We start from the raw sequence: 8393 nt of genomic DNA, 5'->3' as shown, positions 1-8393 counted from the left end.
GCAGAAAAAAATAGGCATATTGTTGAAACTGCACGCACCTTACTTATACAAGCAAACGTTCTATTGCATTTTGGGGGGATGCAGTTGCTCACCTCTTCTTATTTGATTAACCATATGCCTTTCCCTGTTATTCAAAATCAAGTTCCACATTCTATTTTGTTTCCCAAGTCAACCTTGTTTTCTCTTCCACGATATGTCTTTGGGTACACATGCTTTGTCCATATCCTCACTCCAGGAAACGACAAATTGGCTCCTCGTGCTTTTAAATGTGTATTTCTCGATTATTTAAGGATACAAAAAAAATATCGATGCTTATCACTTCACCTTCAGCGATACCTTATGTCCGCTGATGCTACTTTCTTTGAAGGTCACCCTTTACATACTCTCTTTCTGAACAGTTAGGCATTTATGAGGTTGTTGACACCTAATTTTGACCCTCCTCATTTCAAATTAGTTTTTTGAATTTGTCAATTTTAAATAGTTTTAAAATATTTATTTTAAGTTATTTTAAAATAAATTTCAACCTTGCCTTTTGGATTTAGGTGAAAATAATATATTCAGTATTTAATTATACCTGATTATATAATTATCAATTAAAGAAAATGCTTTAGGATTTATTCAAAGTGTTATGGACCGTCACCTCCTTCAGAGTGACATATTATTATTATGGACTGTCACCTCCTTCAGAGTGATATATTGTTATGTGATGGACCGTCACCTCTTTTAGAGTGACATCTTATTATGTTATAGACCGTCACCTCCTTTAGAGTGACCTATTATTATATTATGGACCGTCATTGCCTTCAGAGTGACATTTTATTATGGAACATCACCTCATTCGACGTTATATGTCATGAATTTTGACCTACTCCAGTATGGCATACTAAAACAAGGTATGTACGATTGCCCTTACATTGTGTTTGCTACTAATAAGTTGAGTGCAGGTGATTATGAGATATAATGGATTGTCACTCCGTTCAAAGTTGTATATTATATTCAAAATGGGTTGTCCGCCCTTCAATGAGACACGTTGGACCGTCACTCCGTTCAAAGTGGCATGTTATATTCAAAATGGGTCATCCGCCCTTCAATGAGACACGTTGGACTGTTACCCCGTTCAAAGTGGCATGTTATATTCAAAATGGGTAGTCCGCCCTTCAATGAGACACGTTGGACCATCACTTCATTCAAAGTGGCATGTTATATTTAAAATGGGTCGTCCGCCCTTCAATGAGACACATTGGACCATCACTCCATTTAAAGTGGCATGTTATATTCAAAATGGGTTGTCCACCCTTCAATGAGACACGTTGGACCATCACTCAGTTCAAAGTGGCATGTTATATTCAAAATGGGTCGTCCGCCCTTCAATAAGACACGTTGGATCGTCACTCCATTCAAAGTAGCATGTTATATTCAAAATGGGTCGTCCGCCCTTCAATGACACACGTTGGACCGTCACTCCGTTCAAAGTGGCATGTTATATTCAAAATGGGCCGTCCGCCCTTCAATGAGACACGTTGGATCGTCACTCCGTTCAAAGTGGAATGTTATATTTAAAATGGGTCGTCCGCCCTTTAATAAGACACGTTGGACTGTCACTCCATTCAAAGTGGCATGTTATATTCAAAATCGGTCGTCCGCCCTTCAATGAGACACGTTGGACCGTCACTCAGTTCAAAATGGAATGTTATATTCAAAATGGGTCGTCCGCACTTCAATGAGACACGTTGGAACGTCACTCCGTTCAAAGTGGCATGTTATATTCAAAATGAGTCGTCCGCCTTTCAATGAGACAAATTGAACCGTCACTCCGTTCAAAGTGGCATGCTATATTCAAAATGGGACGTCCGCCCTTCAATGAGACACGTTGGACCGTCACTCCGTTCAAAGTGACATGTTATATTCAAAATTGGTCGTCCGCCTTTCAATGAGACACGTTGGATCGTCACTCCGTTCAAAGTGGCATATTATATTCAAAGTGGGTCATCCGCCCTTCAATTAGACACGTTGGACCGTCACTCCATTCAAATTGGCATGTTGCATTTTAAATGGGTTGTCTACCCTTCAATGAGATACGTTGGATCATCACACCGTTCAAAGTGACACAATTTTTAAAAACAGGTTCGACTATCTCAGCATAGCATGTTCAAACAGGTTTGCGCCAATTTACTTTTGTGTAATGCTACATTTGCTACTAATCATTTGTTTAAGTTATTGTCAAGAACATCCAAAAGGATAAAATTCTCAAATCAAAACTACAGGTGAGGATATCTCCCAAAAGGATGCAGCACAATGTGGAACTTTTTCTTAGCAGCGAACTGGGACACAGTCTGAAGAGGGATTCAAAATCTTTGGACACGAGTTAAAGGACGACTTTCACCATCATGAAACCACACCCCTATTAGAAGTCATGTGGGTATTTTAGGATATTTTTGTCTCAGTTTCACCTCTGGGGCAAATTCTAAACTCGCACCAGAGGTAGTCTTCCACTTCTTTGAAAATCAGGTGACAACAACCCTAGAGCTTTGGAAATTATGCCCATGTAACTCTTACTTGCGGGTGAAAGGGGCCCCAAATTCGTGATTGAGATAAATGCAAGCCTCTTTTCATAACTTGATAGATTTGTCACTCATTCCTAAGACAAAGATTGTCTAACATAAAAGACTATTTTTTCTATCGATCGAGTCGAACTACAAGTAGTGTGATTTCCTGAATCACTGGATATGTAGGCTGGGATCTATGTAGAAAACTCGACTGCATTCCAACCTCCCCTAATTCTCTTATTCCACAGCTTTTTAGTTTTACCAAAATTCAAAACTCGGACCAGTTTGTGAATTTTTTGAAAATCCTGCTTTAATATCAAGCTTATTGAACTACAAGTGGCTTGAATTCTCATGCAACCTGAGATATGTAGGAAACCTGAATACCTAGGTCCGGCCATAACTACGAAAAAAAATCATGCGAAAACCAACTTTCTAAGGGACGAATTTGTGGTCGGACAAAATTGGGGACGTCAAACTCCCTTTAGCCAGAGTTACTTGCATCCACTCTAACCAAAGGGAGGGGGCAGCTGTTGACACCTAATTTTGGCCCTCCACATTTCAAATTAGTTTTTTGAGTTTCTCAATTTTAAATAGTTTTAAAATATTTATTTTAAGTTATTTTAAAATAAATTTCAACCTTGCCTTATGGATTTAGGTGAAAATAATATATTTAGTATTTAATTATACATGATTATATAATTATCAATTAAAGAAAATGCTTTAGAATTTATTCAAAGTGAAAAGATTGAAAAATTACAAATATTCTATTTTTCTCAAGATCGTTTGAAAATAAGAAATTAATGACATAATTAGTTTCTTAATTCTTATTTATCATTATTACTATTATTATCTTTTGAAAAAAAAAAAGAAGTAAAATAAAATTATGTTGTATTTAATATTTATTTTAAAATTATTGAATTTGAGAAATTCATGAAACTAATTAGGAATTTATTTCATCTCAACTTTGTCCAATTAATTCAAAATAGCTATAATTTTTTAATTTGGGTTCATTCCTTTGTTGACCCAACCAGACCCATTCCTTTTCATATTTTTCAACATCCCTTTCCCATTTTTGGGCCATTTTTTGCCCAGCCCAACAGACCCAACTTCAACAATTCCCAACCACTAACATCCTTAACTTTAGCCCAACAACCAACCAAACTCTCCATCGGCCCACCACTTCACCTTTGTTTTTCCTGCAAACCAAACCAAACCAAATCATCAATTCTCTTTTCCCTTTCTTTTCCCCATCAATATCAATAACATACAACAACCAACAATTCCAGCCAACAACTACATTAATATCAATAATTTCAACAAAAACAACAACCAACCACGACTTTCAAACATCGCCAGACAACAATAGCTGCAACTACAGTTCAGTACCAACGGTTACCTAATTTCAAATTTCAAAAATTTATTAGAAATTCCTCAGTCCCAAAAATCTTCTATAAATACCCATTGAAAACAGAAGGAAAGGAAGATTTTGAGGGGGAAATTGAGGATTCGGGAAGCACATGCTTCTAATCCTACTTAACCCAAAGAATACTCTCAACAAGAAAAAAAAAGTCAATTCCGACGAAAGGTCAAAATTCTGACGAACCAAAATTGAGACATCAGTGGGGAAAGTCCATCATCGTAGGCTCGTTCTTTCCGGTATAGCTGTCCAAAATAGGTAATGTTTTTTTTTCCTTCTTCTTCTTTCCTGTCTTTTTCCTTGATTCTGTAGGTAACTTGAGGAATAGAAATTGAAAATGCCTATATTGAAGTGGGTTTGTTGGTTGTTCTTCATGATGTGTATAAAACCGATTGAAAGATATTCTCATTTATAGTAAGAGTTGTCCGTTAGAATTTATTGATCTCGTGTTGCTAAATGTATAACAGCTATATGGCTTCAAAATTATTTCAACCTTTGAATCTTGTGTCCACCTTTTGTGCTAAAAGTTAGAAATGATTAAAAGAAGAAAAGGAAAAGCTGGGTAGGGTATTGGATCATTACTAAAAGAATAAGTTAAAGGTAGGCTGTGGATAATAGTAATATAATGTTAGGCAAATAATTAGCTAGTTAGCAGTGGATAGTAATATTTTATTGTTTGTTTTCTCATTATGCACTACAGGTTATAACTTTTACTATTCATTCATCATTTTGAGCTGTTCTACCTAGAAACTATCCGTCGTAATTTTTTTTAGTAATACATTGATTTAAGTTATGGAGAAGTGAATATAAATATATGTCTTGTAGTGTATGAGTTAATTAATTAAATTTTGTATGAATCATGTGATAATGTTGGTTGTGACGTGTGGTCCATCTTTTAACCTTTATTTCTGATTTGACTTGTAACTCCGTTACTACGTGCATTGGGTTTCATTTTTCTTCTTCTTTCGGTTAATTCTCATTCTTACTATGTATTTGTATGGATACTAATTTTACATTTTTTTTTATATGCATGAACTCCTCCACCGAGTCCCTCGGACTCCCATCGCTCGTATTCGATTGGGCTAAACCCAACTTTCATCGAGTCAAGATCATACCAACTCCACAAAATGGATTAATATACCATGGAAAGCAGCTGGTATACACGAGATATACTAGAAAAATGCAGAGGAATACAGATGGTATACAATTGGTATACACTTCAGAAAAATGGACTGAGGTCCATAATTCAAGCCCAAAACTGGGCAGCTTCATTAATGGGCCAATGGAGGGCCGAAATTTATTTTTTGCATCATTTTTTGTAACTTGTATTGTTTATTTTTGTGCTAACTAACATATTAAATTAATTAATCTAGATAAATCTCCTAAGTCGTAATCATTTTATTCTATCATGTATTTTAGTTGACTCGTGATTTTCTCACTTAATATAACTATATAGTCTATTTGAATTAAAAATAACTCCTTTCAAACTCAAGAAACTATTTTTTTTTTCTTATAAATTTCAACTTGTCATAATTAATAAAGATTTTTTTATTCAACATTCTCTTAACAGTTTTCCAAAGTATTATATCTAATATAATCAACTTTTTTTTTAACGATTAATAATATGAAAATAAATTTCATAATCCTCTTCTTTTACAAAAGCAAAATCCATTTCCCTTTTAAGTCCGAAAAACTATATCTTAGTTCAAATCAAATAAATTGTCTTCTCCTTTCAATAAGTAAGTGTCATTTCTTTAAAATGTTTGATAAATAATTTTAATATATTCTATAAAACCAAATCTTTGTAAAAATTAGCCACTTTAATTATCCAAGTTAGTTCTTTTTGGTACACCGTTTTAAACGGACGCTTTTAAGTGCCTTAAAAACCTTCTTAGGGCGTTAATTGAACCCTTACCCATTATCTCTAGTTTTAAAGGTTTATTTCTGTTTTTGAACCTTTGAAACTCTTTCAAATTTTTTCTTGATTTTTCTATAAAAATCAAGTGGCGACTCTGTGAATTTTCTTAAAACTATTTCAAAATTTTCTTCAATATTTTGAAATAGTCTTAAGAGGTCAAAATTATCTTCTCGCCAAGTAAAATCCGAAAAAGGGTAAAACAGAGGTTCTATCATTTCTATCTTTTGGGCATCCTATCATAGATTATCATTTCACATCACTATCTATAGCTCTATCTTCCACCGCTGCACCTCCGTCGTTATTGACTTATCATCTTCATCCACGTCCAGATGATTCACGTTTGCCACCAAAATCCTTGCTTGCTGGAGACTTGTCTACATAGTGTTCTTCAATCACCACTCAAAATGGTAATCTCTCTACTCGTAACCCTCATCTTATCTAAACCTGTTTGAGATATTATCGTTTATCACCGACCTATTCTGCCTATGCAACCCTTATCCTATCTCCTAAGACTAATCTTAAGGCTATAGGAGAAATACTTTCTCATCCAGGCTGGCAACAAGTTAAGGTTAAGGAGATGTTTGCCTTACACTCTAGTGGTACTTGGGAGCTTGATTCTTTACCTCCGGTTAAGTCTACAATTGGTTGTCATTGGATATATACACTGAAGGTTGCTCCCGATGGAGAGATTGATCGCCTAAAGGCTCGACTAGTGGCCAAGGATTATACACAAATTTTGGGTCTTGACTATGATGATACCTTCTCTCCTGTGGCTAAGATTGTCTCAATTCATCTTTTTTTATCCATGGTTCTTATTCGCCATTGGCCTATCTACAGTTGGATATTAAATGGATTTAGTAAATAATCTATAACACTTTCCTCATGGGCAAGAATTGACGCTGCCTTAGTTTTTACCTTAACTATTTTTTAGCTTATAAATATATCTTTTAGATCACAAAAGAATAAGTTGTGCCCCATGGGCAAGATTTGACACTGGCATAGTCTGTAATGATTTGACAGATAATTAATAACACTTGTCCTAGAGGCAAGACTTAGACACCAATAAAACAAGTGCATGGTCAAGAGTTGACACTGCCTTAGTCTTTAATGATTTGATAGATGATCTATAACTCTTACCCAAGAGGAAAAACTTTTAGATCACAAAAGAGCAAGTTATGCCCCATAAACAAGAGTTGACACTGTCTTAGTCTGTAATGATTTGTCAGATGATCTATAACTCTTTCCATAGAGGCAAGACTTAGACACCAAAGGAACAAGTTATTCTACATGGGCAATAGTTGACACTACCTTACTCTTTAATGAATTTACTTGCTAAAGATGTATATTCTAAATTAAACTGTTACTAAGTTTTTTTTGTTTCATTTTTCATTAGGTTTGTGCTTGCAATATAATATAGGGCAATCAATTGAAAGTATTGACAGAAATAGTAAACTAATGGGTATTGAACAAATGTTGGAGATTGAAATAGCTGAAGGGCAACAATCCGAGATTAAGAGGTATGGCAAAAAAAGAAGAGGATAATCGATATCGAAACTAGTTTCCTAAGACGTAATGCCTCTCTAAATGAGGTAAACGTCAAGTCGATTTTCCTTGATAAAGAAAATATGGTGAAGTGCATGTCACATATTGTAATTACACACAACATCCAGTTTAAGGTTATCAAATCAAGCACAACAACATATTCACTAGATGTTTGGATGACAACTGCGTGTGGTAGTTTCATGCCTTAAAGATTGTCGAATCTTTGCTCTTTCAGGTTACAACATATGAAAGGCTCACAGTTTCCAGTTGATTTCATAATGTCCGACCATATGAAAGCGACAGTAAAGTTCATGTGTGACTACATACTAGAGCTTGCGCGTGACTCTAGTAATGTAATCACACCAAACTTTATGGTAGATGAAATGAAAAAAAAATACGGAATAATCATATCCTACAACAAAGGATGGCGAGCTATACAACATGTGTATATGGTGATAAGAAGAACACCTGAAGAGCACTACACAGGTTGCCATCGTATCTTCACATGATGAAAGAAAACAACCCGAGTACGTACACAAACATCAAGAGGGACGATGAGAACAGGAACACATGCTATATTGTTGAAATAAAAAACTTTTTCCCAAGAGGCAAAAGGTTATTCCTTAATTGCACTACTTAGATTACTGACATATATGCAACTCTTGCCTCATAGGAAAGACTTAGATTAAAAAATTCTTGTACTGATTATAAACATCAAATGCAAAGTGTTACTAATATTATTCTGCTCAACATAGGTTTCAGTATGCATTTTTTGCTTATGGTGCTTCAATCATCGGATGAACCAACTGTAGATCGGTAATAATGGTAGATGCAACATTTTTTAAGTAAAAATATTGTGATGTCCTCGTGATAGCAGTGTCAAAGGATGAAAACAACAACATATTTCCTTTGGCTTTTGAATTGCAGACTAAAAAATTAATGACTCTTATAACTGGTTCTTCAATCAGTT

General features: G+C 35.0%; 1 long non-coding RNA gene across 1 annotated transcript; it reads left to right on the top strand.

The window, feature by feature from the left end:
* Nucleotides 1–3612: 3612 nt before the first annotated feature.
* Nucleotides 3613–8120, top strand: LOC107870316. Its single transcript, XR_001674095.2, has 4 exons — nt 3613–5162; nt 6211–6288; nt 7275–7398; nt 7659–8120. It is a non-coding gene; the product is annotated as an uncharacterized LOC107870316 (long non-coding RNA).
* Nucleotides 8121–8393: the final 273 nt, after the last annotated feature.

This window comes from Capsicum annuum, chromosome 5, assembly GCF_002878395.1.
Source record: "Capsicum annuum cultivar UCD-10X-F1 chromosome 5, UCD10Xv1.1, whole genome shotgun sequence".
NCBI lineage: Eukaryota > Viridiplantae > Streptophyta > Magnoliopsida > Solanales > Solanaceae > Capsicum > Capsicum annuum.
The sequence above is the reverse complement of the archived record's forward strand: the minus strand, read 5'-3'. Positions and strand labels throughout refer to the sequence as shown.